The sequence below is a fragment of the Pongo pygmaeus genome, chromosome 10, assembly GCF_028885625.2.
Source record: "Pongo pygmaeus isolate AG05252 chromosome 10, NHGRI_mPonPyg2-v2.0_pri, whole genome shotgun sequence".
In the NCBI taxonomy this organism is placed as follows: domain Eukaryota; kingdom Metazoa; phylum Chordata; class Mammalia; order Primates; family Hominidae; genus Pongo; species Pongo pygmaeus.
In genome coordinates this window covers 54,476,396-54,490,958 of record NC_072383.2, presented here as the reverse complement: position 1 = coordinate 54,490,958, position 14,563 = coordinate 54,476,396, and positions in this window count along the sequence as shown.

Sequence of the window (14,563 nt, the reverse complement as noted above, 5' to 3'; positions counted from 1 at the left end):
AGCAATACTCCTGCCTCTGCCTCCCAGTACTGGGATTACCGGCAAGAGCCACTGTATATATAGCAAAGAAATATATTTTGGGGTAAAATATTTTGATTTCCTTTTTTATCTCTCATGTGATGTTATACTAGCATCAGGTTGGAATTTTGCTAGTCTCTTTTGTCCTTTTCTTCCCCCTTTTTTTTTTTTTTTTGAGACGGAGTCTCGCTCTCACCCAAGCTGGAGTGCAGTGGCGCGATCTGGGCCCACTGCAAGCTCCGCCTCCTGGGTTCACGCCATTCTCCTGCCTCAGCCTCCCGAGTAGCTGGGACTACAGGCACCCGCTACCATGCCCAGCTAATTTTTTTGTATTTTTAGTAGAGACAGGGTTTCACCATGTTAGCCAGGATGGTCTCGATCTCCTGACCTCGCGATCTGCCCTCCTAGGCCTCCCAAAGTGCTGGGATTACAGGCGAGAGCCACGGTGCCCGGACTTTTTTTTTTTGAGAGAGTCTCACTCTGTTGCCCAGGCTAAAGTGCAGTGGTTCGATTTCAGCTCACAGCAACCTTGGTCTCCCGGGTTCAGGAGATTCTCCTGGCTCAGCCTCCTGAGTAGCTGGGATTACAGGTGTGCACTACCACGCCCAGCTGATTTTTGTATTTTTAGTAGAGACAGGGTTTCACCATGTTGGCCAGGCTGGTCTCAAACCTCTGATCGGCCTGCCTCGACCTCCCAAAGAGCTAGGATTACAGGCTTGAGCCACCGCACCCTGCCTGGTTTGTCAGTCTTAAAATCTCTTGTTTTATTTTATTCATTTTATTTTATTTATTTTTTTTTTTGCAACAGACTCTCATTCTATCCCTTGGGCTGGAGTGCAGTGGCAGGATCTCGATTCACTGCAACCTCCATCTCCCGGGTTCAAGCAATTCTCCTGCCTCAGCCTCCTGAGTAGCTGGGATTACAGACACATGCCACCACAGCCCGCTAACATTTGTATTTTTAGTAGAGACGAGGTTTCGCTATGTTGGCCAGGCTGGTCTCAAACTCTTTTTTGTTGTTGTTGTTGTTGTTTGTTTTTCTGAGACGGAGTTTCGCTCTTGTTGCCCAGGCTGGCGTGTGGTAATGTGATCTCTGTTCACTGCAACCTCCGCCTCCCAGATTCAAGTGATTCTTGTCTCAGCCTCCCAAGTAGTTGGGATTACAGACATGCACTACCACACCCAGCTAATTTTTATTTTATTATTATTATTTTTTTTTGTATTTTTAGTAGAGACGGGGTTTCATCATGTTGGCCAGGCTGGTCTCGAACTCCTGACCTCAGGTGATCCACCTGACTCGGCCTCCCAAAGTGCTGGGATTACAAGTGTGAGCCATGGTGCCCGGCCAAGATCTCTGTTTTAATGTTAATGCTGGTCAGTTGTGCCAGAACTCCACAGGGGAGCAAGTATAATGAGGCATAGCCAATGCCTCCCATTCCCCACATTGCCTGAACTAACTTTTCAGGAGTTTGGGGGTCCTCTTGGCCAAATGGGGATCCATTTAGTCAGTTGGGGGGGCTTAAAATTTTATTTATTTATTTATTTATTTATTTATTTATTTAGACAGTTTCGCTCTTGTTGCCAAGCCTGGAGTTCAATGGTCCAATCTCGGCTCACTGCAACCTCTGCCTCCCGGGTTCAAGTGATTCTCCCGTTTCAGCCTCCGGAGTAGCTGGGACTACAGGCGCACGCCACCACACCAGGCTAATTTTTGTATTTTTAGTAGAGACGGGGTTTCACCATGTTGGCCAGGATGGTCTCGATCTCCTGACCTCGTGATCCACCCACCTCGGCCTCCCAAAGTGCTGGGATGACAGGCGTGAGCCACCGTACCCAGTCTAAAATTTTATTTTCTACAGTTCTAACACCCAGAAGTGAGATTGCTGGATTTTTGATTTGTGAATTAAGCACAAAGTTTCCTGACCTGTGTCCCAAGAGTTGCCTTTACAGTCCCACTGATTTGTTGATCTAGTTCTTAGAAATCTTAATTAAGACCAGGTGCGATGGCTCACGCCTACAATCCCAGTACTTTGGGATGCCAAGGAGGGTGGATCACCTGAGGTCAGGGGCTCGAGACCAGCCTGCCCAACATGGTGAAACCCTTGTCTCTACTAAAAATACAAACATTAGCTGGGTGTGGTGGCAGGCGCCTGTAATCCCAGCTACTTGGGAGGCTGAGGCTGGGAGGCTGAGGCTGGAGAATCGCTTGAACCCAGGAGGTGGAGGTTGCAGTGACCGGAGACCGCGAATTACACTCCAGCTTGGGTGACAAGAGTGAAACTCCGTCTCAAAAAAAAAAGAAATATTCATTAAGTTAGATCTTTCTCTGCCTTTTCATTTGGTATAAATCTGGCTTAATGAAGCAGACACTGCCTACATGCATTTAATGACTCTAAGAAAGCAGCAACTCTCAAAGGACACAAATTAAGGATGAAAGTTGCTAACTTCTCTTGGCCAACTGTATGATGGAGAGTTGTGTCAGGAAGTGAAGAAATTTCCTCTTTTGTTATTTAAAAGGGAGACTAAGAGACTGTGGTTAGCAATTCATAATAGCCTGTGTCTCCAGCCCATGAGACTCACTTGGGGCTGGCGCGGTGGCTCATGCCTGTAATAGCAGCACTTTTGGAGGCTGAGGCGGGCGGATCACTTGAGGTCAGCTTGAGACCAGCCTGGCCAATATGGTGAATCCTTGTCTCTACTAAAAAAACAAAAATTAGCCGAGCCTGGTGTCAGGCACCTGTAATCTCAGCTACTCTGAAGGCTGAGGCAAGAGAATCGCTTGAAGCCGGGAGGCAGAGGTTGCAGCAAGCCGAGATCGCGTCATTGCACACCCGCCTGGGCGACAAAGCAAAACTCCGCCTCAAAAAAAAAACAAAACAAAAGGCGGGGGTCAGTGGCTCAGGCCTGTAATCCCAGCACTTTGGGAGGCCGAGGCGGGAGGATCACGAGGTCAGGAGATCGAGACCATCCTGGCTAACACAGTGAAACCCCGTCTCTACTAAAAATACAAAAAATTAGCCAGGCCTGGTGACGGACGCCTGTAGTCCCAGCTACTCCGGAGGCTGAGGCAGGAGAATGGCGTGAATCCAGGAGGTGGAGCTTGCGGTGAGCCGCGATGGCGCCACTGCACTCCAGCCTGGGCGACACAGGGAGACTCCATCTCAAAAAAAAAAAGAATCATTTGTGACCTTGATTTACCAGGCGTGGTGGTGTGCCCTTGTAATCCCAGCTACTCTGGAGGCTGAGGCAGGAGAATCACTTGAACCTGGGAGGCGGAGGTTGCAGTGAGCCGAGATCGGCCATTGAACTCCAGCCTGGGCAACAAGAGCAAAACTCCTTTTCAAAAAAAAAAAAATTAGCCAGGTGTGATGGCGCCCACCTGTAGTCCCAGCTACTTGGGAGGCTGGAGTGGGAGGATCACTCAAGCCCAGAGGTTAAGGCTATGGTGAGCAGAAATCGTGCCACTGCACTCCAGCCTGGGTGACAGAGTGAAACCCTGTCTCAAAAAGATAAAATAAATAAGGCCGGGTGCAGTGGCTCACCTCTGTAATCCCAGCACTTTGGGAGGCCAAGGCAGGTGGATCACCTTAGGCCAGGAGTTCGAGACCAACTTGGCCAACATGATGAAACCCTGTCTCTACTAAAAATACAAAAAATAGCCAGGTGTGGTGGTGGTGTGCACCTGTACTCACAACTACTTGGTAGGTTGAGGCGGGAGAATCGCTTGAACCCATGAGGTGGAGGTGTAGTGAGCCGAGATGGCACCACTACACTCCATCCTGGGTGACTGAGTGAGACCCTGTCTCAAAAAATAAATAAATAACAAAAAAAGAAACAGAAGACAGCCTTTTCAAGAAAAAGGAATGGCTGGTCAACTATGTCAAACACTTCTGTCAGAGGCCTTTGAAACAGAGCAACTCCATCTTGAATAGGAGCAGGGTAAAATGAGGCTGAGACCTCCTGGGCTGCACTCCCAGGATGTCAGGCATTCTATGACACAGGATGAAATAGGAGGTTGGCCCAAGGTACAGGTCACAAAGACTTTGCTGATAAAACCAGCATGTGGTAAAGAAGCCAGCCAAAAACCACCAAAACCAAGACGGCGACGAAAAGTGACCCCCCTCGTCATCCTCACTGCTCATTATATATGCTTATAATTCATTAGCATGCCAAAAGACACTCCCACCAGCACCATGAAGGTTTACAGATGTCATGGCAAAGTCAGGAAGTTACCCAATAAGTCTAAAAAGGGGAGGAGCCTTCAGTTCGGGGAATTGCCATGCCTTTCCCAGAAAGCTCATAAATAATCCACCCCTTATTTAGCATATAATCAATAAATAATCATAAAAGTAGTCAACCAGTAGCCCTCGGGGCTGCTCTGGCTATGAAGTAACCATTCTTTTATTTCTTTATTTCCTAATAAACTTGCTTTCACTTTACCATATGGACGTGTCCAAATTCTTTCTTGCTTGAGGCTCAAGCAAGGGTCTGAATAGGGATCCCTCTGTGGTAACACTTCAAAGAGACCAAGAACAGGTTGGGTGCAGTGGCTCACGTCTGTAATCCCAGCACTTTGGGACGCCAAGGTGGGTGGATCACTTGAGGTCAGGAGTTCTAGACCAGCCTGGCCAACATGGTGAAACCTCGTCTCTACTAAAAATACAACAATTAGCTGAGCATGGTGGCACACACCTGTAATCTCATCTACACAGGAGGCTGAGACAGAAGAATCACTTGAACCCAGAACCCAGGAGGCAGAGGATGCAGTGAACCACTGTATTCCAGCCTGGGTGACAAGAGGAAACTCTGTCTCAAAAAAAAAAAAAAAAAAAAAAGAACAGAGACTGAAAACAAGGCCTTTTTTTTTTTTTTTTTTTTTTTTTTGACACAGTGTCTCTGTCACCCAAGCTGAAGTACATGGCATGATCTCAGCTCATTTCTACCTTGACCTCCTGGGCTCAAGTGATCCACCCACCTCAGCCTCCTAAGTAGCTAGGACTACACCACACACGGCTAATTGTTTTTGTTTTTGTTTTTTTGTGAGACAGAGTCTCACTCTGTTGCCCAGGCTGGAGTGCAGTGGTGCGATCTCAGCTCACTGCAACCTCCACCTCCTGGTTTCAAGCAATTCTCCTGCCTCAGCCTCCCAAGTAGCTGGGATTACAGATGCAAGTCACCATGCCCAGCTAATTTTTTTTTTTTTTTGAGACAGAGTCTCACTCTGTTGCCCAGGCTGGAGTGCTGGAGTGCAGTGGCACGATCTCAGCTCACTGTAACCTCTGCTTCCCAGGTTCAAGCAATTCTCCTGTCTCAGCCTCCTGAGTAGCTGGGACTACAGGCGCCCGCCACCATGCCCAGCTAATTTTTGTATTTTTAGTAGAGACAGGGTTTCACCATATTGGTCAGGCTGGTCTCGAACTCCTGACCTCAGGTGATCTGCCCACCTCGGCCTCCCAAAGTGCTGGGATTACAGGCGTGAGCCACCACACTGGGCCACATGGCTAATTTGGGTTTTGTTTTTTTTTTGGTAGAGACAGGTTTTCACCATGTTGCCCAGGCTGATCTTGAACTCCTGGGCTCAGGCGATCTGCCCACCCAAAATAATAGGATTATAGGCATGGGCCACTGTGCCCAGCCTGAAAAATAGGGCCTTTGAATTTGACAATTGAGTGGCTTTCAGTGTATCCACTTTGGTAGCTTGGGGGAGTGGGAACCAATGAATGGATAGCAAAGTACCTTTAGCGAGAATAGTTTGTGGAGTAATCTTAGAAATGTGGAAAAAGTTTAACAGACCACAGCATAAAAAGGAGGTCTGAGGTGGCCAGGAGCCGTGGCTCACGCCTGTAATCCCAGCACTTTAGGAGGCCGAGGTGGGCGGATCATGAGGTGAGGAGATTGAGACCATCCTGGCTAACACGGTGAAACCCCGTCTCTACTAAAAGTACAAAAAATTTGCCGGGCACTGTGGCGGGCACCTGTAGTCCCAGCTACTCGGGAGGCTGAGGCAGGAGAATGGCCTGAACCCGGGAGGCAGAGCTTGCAGTGAGCCAATATCACGCCACTGTACTCTAGCCTGGGCGACAGAGCTCGCTCCATCTCAAAAAAAAAAAAAAAAGGAGGCCTGAGGAAAGGTTTGTTTTGTCTTGCTTTTTAGAATGGAACACCTAAGCATATTTGTAGACAAAATGGAAAGATTAAGGGAATAAATTGAAGATTCATACTCCTGGAAAAGGCTAGAGACAATGACATTAAGAACACATGCAGATGACCAGGCATGGTGGCTCACACTGTAATCCCAGCATTTTGGGAGGCTGAGGTGGGCAGATCATCTGAGGTCAGGAGTTCGAGACCAGCCTGCCCAACATGTCAAAACCCCATCTCTACTAAAAATACAAAAAATTAGCTGGGCGTGGTGGTGCATGCCTATAATCCCAGCTACGTGGGAGGCTAAGGCAGAAGAATCGCTTGAACGTGAGAGGCGGAGGTTGCAGCAAGCTGAGATCGTGCCACTGCACTCCGGCCTGGACAACAAGAGCGAAACTCCGTCTCAAAAAAAGAGAACACAGGCAGAAAAGATCATCCTGTGCTTGAAGTAGGACACTTTTTAAAAAAATTTATTATTATTTTTTTAATTGAGACAAGGTTTGGATCTGTTGTCCACGCTGAAGTGCAGTGTCATGATCTCAGCTCCCTGCAACCTCCAGAAGGACACTTCTTTGGAGATGGAAGCAAAACAAGATTTCACAAGTTAGATACTACATGGGAGTTAGATACTAATTTCCAGGTTGTAGTACCCAACAAACCTGCAAACAAAAAGCTTAAGCGATCTGAATTCCTTTGCTGTAAAATATATTTCTGTCATGGATCTGGCACCTAATTCATTCATTCAACAAATATATATTAAGCGGGCAGGCACGGTGGCTCAAACCTGTAATCCCAGCACTTTGGGAGGCCGAGATGGATGGATCACTTGAACCCAGGAGTTTGAGACCAGCCTGAGCAACATGGCAAAACCCCGTCTCTACAAAATACTTTTTTTAATTAGCTGGGTGTGGTAGTGCACACCTGTAGTATCAGCTACTTGGGAGACTGAGGTGGGAGGATCACTTGAGCCTGGGGAGGTCAAGGCTGCAGTGAGCCATAATCACATCACTACACTCCAGGCTGAGCAACAGAGGCTGTGTCTCAAAAAAAATGTATATATATATATGTGGGTGTGTGTATATATGTATGTATATTCTTTTTGTGTGTGTATACACACAGATACACACAGAGCAAGAGAGAGAGAGTGCAAGCGCCAGAATCAAATTTAAAAGCCCTTCCCTTAGACTTTCATCTCCTTCCCTCTTCCTATGCCTTCTCTTTGTTTCCTTTGGCTTTTATCCTCTCCTGCCTCATACCAGACCTTGTTCTCCCTGTCATCCTGTTTTCTTCAATCCCTCCTCTCTTTCCACTGGCTTCTTTTCTCACCCATCAAACATGATAAAACATCCCATTCCTAAACAAGCAACAACAAAAAAAATCCCTTTCCTCAACTACTAAATATAAATTATATTAAATTATATTTCTACTCCTCCATCTGTCCCTTTCAGTCTCAGCTAATGGTGTCGCATTTCACCCAGTCTCCCAAACTAGAAACCTCCTTATCTGATTCCTTTTCTAACTGGTCTTCAAGGTTAGAAATACATCAAAATTCTGGGTTAGCTTTATCTGTCCACTCCTACTGCCACTGCTTTAGTTCTGGGTCTAATCTCTTGCCTAAACTACCACGACTGGTTTGTCCATAGTTTTTCTCCATTACAGCTAAATTATTAATATATTTAACAAACATTTTTGAGCATCTACTACGTGCCAGGGACTCAGAATAGTGAGAAAAGTATGACAGCAGTGCTCTCACTCAAGAAATGTGTCCACTAGGCCAGGCACAGTGACTCATGCCTGTAATCCCAGCATCACCATATACCACATCTGGCTAATTTTTTATTTTTTGTAGTGACAGGCTCTCCCTATGTTGTCCAGGCTGGTCTCAAACTCCTGGGCTCAAGCAAACCTCCCATCTTGGCCCCCCAAGTACTGGGATCACAAGAATGAGCCACCCTGCCCACTCAATGGTCTTATTTTCTATAATATAAACTTCAGATGTAAACATAAGATAAGGTGATGTTTGGGGTAGAACAGTGGTCCTCAATGTTTTTGGCACCAGAAATGGGTTTTATGCAAGACAAGTTTTTCCACGATGAGGGAATAGTTTTGGAAAGAAACCGTTCCATCAAGTATTAGATTCTCGTACGTGGCCAGGTGCAGTGGCTCACGCTTGTCATCCTAGCACTTTGGGAGGCCACCTGAGGTTGGGAGTTCAAGACCAGCCTGGCCAACATCACAAAATCCATCTCTACTAAAAATACAAAAATTAGCCGGGCACAGCAGGGTGCAGTGGCTCATGCCTGTAATCCCAGCACTTTGGGAGGCCGAGGCAGGCGGATCACGAAGTAGAGGTGATCGAGACCATCCTGGCTAACACAATGAAACCCCATCTCTACTAAAAATACAAAAATTAGCTGGGCGTGGTGGCAGGCACCTGTAGTCCCAGCTACTCAGGAGGCTGAGGAAGGAGAATGGCATGAACCTGGGAGGCGGAGCTTGCAGTGAGCTGAGATGGCATGAACCTGGGAGGCGGAGCTTGCAGTGAGCTGAGATCACACCAACCTGGGAGGCGGAGCTTGCAGTGAGCTGAGATCACACCACTGCACTCCAGCCTGGTGACAGAGTGAGACTCCATCTAAAATAAATAAATAAATAAATAATTAGCTGGGCACAGTGGCAAGCACCTGTAATCCCAGCTACTCAGGAGGCTGAGGCAGGAGAATCGCTTGAACCCGGGAGGCGGAGGTTGCAGTGAGCCAAGATCACGCCACTGCACTCCACCCTGGGCGACAGAGATCCTGTATCAAAAAAAAAAAAAAAGATTCTCATAAGGCAAGCACAACCTAGATCCCTCGAATGTGCAGTTCACAATAGGGTTCGCGCTCCTATGAGAATCTAATGCCATCACTGATCTGACAGGAGGTAGAGCTCAGGCAGTAATGCTGGCTCACGGAGCGCTCATCTCTTGCTGTGTGGCTGCTTTCCTAATAGGCCATGGACCAGTACCTATCCACAGCCTGGGGATTGCCACAGCCTGGAGGCTGGGGACGTGGGGTAGAAGATCTTTTTTTTTTTTTTTTTTTTTTTGAGACAGAGTCCTGCTCTGTTGCCCAGGCTGAGAGTACAATGGCACAATCTCAGCTCACTGCAACCTACACCTCCCGGGTTCAAGTAATTCTCCTGCCTTAGCCTCCCAAGTAGCTGGAACTGCAGGCATGTATCACCACCCCCAGCTGATTTTTTTTATTTCTTTTTTTTGAGATGGAGTTTTACTCCTCTATCGCCTAGGCTGGAGTGCAATGGTGCGATCTCAGCTCACTGCAACCTCTGCTGCCTGGGTCCAAGCAATTCTCCTGTCTCAGCCTCCTGAGTAGCTGGGATTCCAGGCACCTGCCACCGCACCCGGCTAATTTTTGTATTTTTAGTAGAGATGAGGTTTCACCATCTTGTGCAGCCTGGTCTTGAGCTCCTGACCTCAGGTGATCCACCTGCCTTGGCCTCCCAAAGTGCTGGGATTACAGGTGTGAGCCACTGCACCTGGCCTAATTTTTGTATTTTTAGGAAAGATGAGTTTTGCCATGTTGGCCAGGCTGTCTCAAACTCCTGACCTCAAGTGATCCACCCACCTCAGCCTCCCAAAGTCCTGGGTTTACAGGCATAAGCCACCGTGCCTGGCAGAAGACCATTTATATTTTTATTTTTTATATTATTTATTTACTTATTTTTTTGAGACAAAGTCTCGCTCTGTCGCCCAGGCTGGAGTGCAGTGGTGCGATCTTGGCTCACTGCAACCTCCACCTCCCGGGTTCAAGTGACTCTCCTGCCTCAGCCTCCCAAGTAGCTGGGACTACAGGCATGGGCCACCACGCCCAGCTAGTTTCTTGTATTTTTAGTAGAGACGGGGTTTCACCATGTTAGCCAGGATGATCTCGATCTCCTGAACTTGTGATCCACCCGCCTCAGCCTCCCAAAGTGCTGGGATTACAGGCTTGAGCCACTGCGCCCGGCCACCATTTTAAAAATACTTCATTCAATGCATGTCATTTTTACAGGTAAATACCTTTTTACCTTTTTTTTTTTTTGAGACGGACTCTCACTCTGTTGCCCAGGCTGGAGTGCAGTGGTGCTATCTCGGCTCACTGCAATCTCCGCCTCCCGGGTTCAAGTGGTTCTCCTGCCTCTGCCTCCTGAGTAGCTGGGACTACAGGCACACGCCACCACGCCCGGCTAATGTTTGTATTTTTAGTAGAGACGGGGTTTTACCATATTGGCCAGGCTGGTCTTGAACTCCTGACCTTGTGATCCACCCGCCTCTGCCTCCCAAAGTGCTGGGATTACAGCGCCCAGCGGGTAAATAGCTTTTAAAAGGCTCTTCTTTCCTGTAAAGATGTTCATGTTGATGCTGGCCCAAGACACACGGGTAGCACCAAACCAAAACTCAGAATATGAGCTCCCCTGTCTTTTCTCTGCCATTGTAGTGTGTGTGGTTGACTCTGTTTCTGGTCATGTCTTCTCAAGAGACTTTAAGAATCAAGTGATTCCTGGCCAAGAAACAAAATCAAAATCATCCCATTCCCCAGTGGATTTGGAAGAAAACTTACAATAAAATCAGGTACTACTCCAACAGAAGACATTAGAGAAGAACTCCTTAATATAAGGAATTGCACATAAGATGGTACACATTTTTGCTGTATCAAGGTCACTATGATCTTACCACATCAAGCTGAAAATATCTGGACAGTCGGATATGTTTTCTTGGAAAATGTTTTTTCTCTTTGTTGATACGCTTTGCACTAGTAGACTGGTTCAGTAATAAATATCTGAGACATTTTGTTTGAACAACAACCATAAAAACAACAACAAGAACAAAAAACTCAGAATATGAGAAAACTCAGTCAGGCATGATGGCTCACTGCTGTAGCCCAAGCAACTCAAGAGGCTGCAGTAGGAAGATCACTTGAGCCCAGAAGGTCGAGGCTGCAATGAGCCATGATCCTGCCCCTGTACTGCGGCTTGGGCGACAGAGAGAGATTGTCTCAAAAATAACCAAATAAAAAAAAAAAGAAAAAGATACGAGAAAACTACTCAGCACAAAATACAGTACTCTTTTTAAAACTCTTCCCAAACCAAATGAATAGGCTATGCTTTTTTTTTTTTTGAGACAGAGTTGTGCTCTCGTTGCCCAGGCTAGAGTGCAATGGCATGATCTCGGCTCACTGCATCCTCCACCTCCTTGGTTCCAGCGATTCTCCTGCCTCAGCCGCCCAAGTAGCTGGGATTACAGGCACACACTACCATGCCTGGCTAATTTTGTATTTTTAGTAAAGACGGGGTTTCACCATGTTGGCCAGGCTGGTCTCGAACTCCTGACCTTAGGTGATCTACCTGCCTTGGCCTCCCAAAGTGGTGGGATTACAGGTCTGAGCCACTGCCTCCAGCCCCAGTAGGCTATGCTTCTACATTGTTGAGAAGATAATAATGGCATCAGAGATTTTTTTTTCCAGAGACAGGGTCTGGCTATGTTGCCCAGGCAGGTTTTTGTTTTTGCTTTTTTGTTTTTGAGAGGAAGTCTCGCTTTGTCGCCCAGGCTGGAATGCAGTGGTGCAATCTTGGCTCACTGCAACCTCCACCTCCCAGATTCAAGCGATTCTCCTGCCTCAGCCTTCCGAGTAGCTGGGATTACAGGCGCCTGCCACCACGCCCAGCTAATTTTTGTATTTTTAGTAGAGACAGGGTTTCACCATGTTGGCCAGGCTGGTCTTGAACTCCTGACTTCAGGTGATCTGCCCACCTCGGCCTCCCAAAGTGCTGGAATTACAGGCATGAGCCACCACGCCCGATCAGGTTTTTGTTTTTGTTTCTGTTTTTTTTCTTTTGTTTTGAGACAGAGTCTCACTCTGTCGCCCAGGCTGAAGTGCAGTGGCGTGATCTCAGCTCACTGCAAGCTCCGTCTCCTGGGTCCACACCATTCTCCTGCCTTAGCCTCCCAAGTAGTTGGGACTACAGGCAAAGCCTCCACGCCCGGCTAATTTTTGTATTTTTAGTAGAGACGGGGTTTCACCATGTTAGCCAGGATGGTCTCGATCTCCTGACCTCGTGATCCACCTGCCTCAGCCTCCCAAAGTGCTGGGATTACAGGCATGAGCCACCACGCCTGGCCTGTTTCTGTTTTTGTTTTGAGACAGAGTCTCGCTTTGTCATTCCAGCTGGAGTGCAGTGGCGCGTTCTTGGCTCACTGCAACCCTGCCTCCTGGGTGCAAGCGATTCTCCTGCCTCAGCCTCCCAAATAGCTGGGACTGCAGGCATGTACCACCACACCCAGTTAATTTTTGTATTTTTAGTAAATATGAGGTTTCACCATGTTGGCCAGGCTGGTCTTGACTCCTGACCTCAGACGATCTACCTGCCTCAGCCTCCCAAAGTGCTGGGATTACAGGCGTGAATCACTGCTCACGGCCACCCAGGCAGGTTTTGAACTCCTGGCCTCAAGACATCCTCCCACCTTGGCCTCCCAAAATGTTGGCATTACAGGCATGAGCCACCATGCTTGGCCTAAAACATAAGTAATTTTAAAAATGATTTTATTTGCCGGGCACAGTGGCTCACGTCTGTAATCCCAGCACTTTGGGAGGCCGAGGCAGGCAGATCACCTGAGGTCAGGAGTTCAAGACCAGCCTGGTGAACATGGCGAAACCCCGTCTCTACTAAAAAGAAATCGTGCCACTGCATTCCAGCCTGGGCGACAGAGTGAGACTCCATCTCAAAAAAAAAAAAAAATTTATTTTTTCAAAGACAGGGTCTCCCTCCGTTGCCAAGGCTGGACTTGAACTCTTGGGCTCAAGCAATCCTCCCACCTCAGCCTCTCAAGTAGCTGGGACTACAGGTGGCTACTAGTGATATTTATATTAAGCTGGGTCATAATATCTCTTTTAAGGTTTATGGCCAATTTTTTTTTTTTTTGAGACGGAGTCTCGTCACCCAGGCTGGAGTTCAGTGGGGAAGATCTCAGCTCACTGCCACCTCCATCTCACAGGTTCTGCCACAGCCTCCCGAGTAGCTGGGATTACAAGCGCCCACCACCACGCCTGGCTAATTTTTGTATTTTTAGTAGAGACGGGGTTTCACCATCTTGGCCAGGCTGGTCTTGAACTCCTGACCTCATGATCCACCCGTCTCGGCCTCCCAAAGTGCTGGGATTACAGGCGTGAGCCATGCGCGCCTCACCGTTTTTTGTTTTTTTTTTTGAGACGGAGTTTCGCTCTTGTCGCCCAGGCTGGAGTGCAATGGCATGATCTCAGCTCACTGCAACCTCTGCCTCCCAGGTTCAAGCAATTCTTCTGCCTCAGCCTCCCAAGTAGCTGGGATTAGAGGCACCTGCCACCACGCACAGCTAATTTTTGTATTTTTAGTAGAGATGGGGTTTTGCCACGTTGGCCAGGCTGGTCTTGAGCTCCTGACCTCAGGTGATCCACCTGCCTTGGCCTCCCAAAGTGCTGGGATTACAGGCGTGAGACACTGTGCCCGGCCCAATTTTTACTCCCTATACCCAGGAAACTTTTTTTTTTTTTTTTGAGACGGAGTTTCGCTCTTGTCGCCCAGGCTGGAGTGCAATGGCATGATCTTGGCTCACTGCAACCTCCACCTCCCGGGTTCAAGCAATTCTCCTGCCCCAGCCTCCCTGGTAGCTGGGATTACAGGCATGCGCTACCACGCCCCGCTAATTTTGTGTTTTTTAGTAGAAATGGGGTTTCTCCATGTTGGTCAGGCTGGTCTCGAACTCCCAACCTCAGGTGATTCGCCCGCCTCGGCCTCCCAAAATGCTGGGATCACAGGCGTGAGCCACCACGCCCGGCCTCCAGGAGACATTTTTACTGTTTTGCACCCTTTCCCTTTGACTTCCTAATATAAAATTAACAACTTCTAAGTTGTTATCTTATTAGAAAGACCCCTTACAAAATAGGATTGTTCTCACCTTCAATTAACAATTTTTTTAATTGCTCAAGTCAGTCTATAAAGTTCTCTTTTGCAATTTGTGACTCTGGACATATATTTAAATTCAGTCCTTACAGGAGGATCAATTGAACCCAGAAGTCAAGCCTGCAGTGACCTGTGATACCACTACTGCACTCCAGCCTGAGTTAGAGTGAGACCCTGTCTCAAAAATAAAAAAATAAAATAATAATTTTAGCCTGACATTCAGTGCCACCATTATTCGGTTGTGACCCTTTTTTTTTTTTTTTTTTTAACAGAGTCTCACTGTCACCCAGTCTGGAGTACAGTGGTACAATCTAGACTCGCTGCAACCTGCGTCTTCCGGGTTCAAGAGATTCTCCCACCTAAGACTCCTGAGTAGCTGGGATTATAGGCACACCATGCCCAGCTAATTTTTGTATTTTTAGTA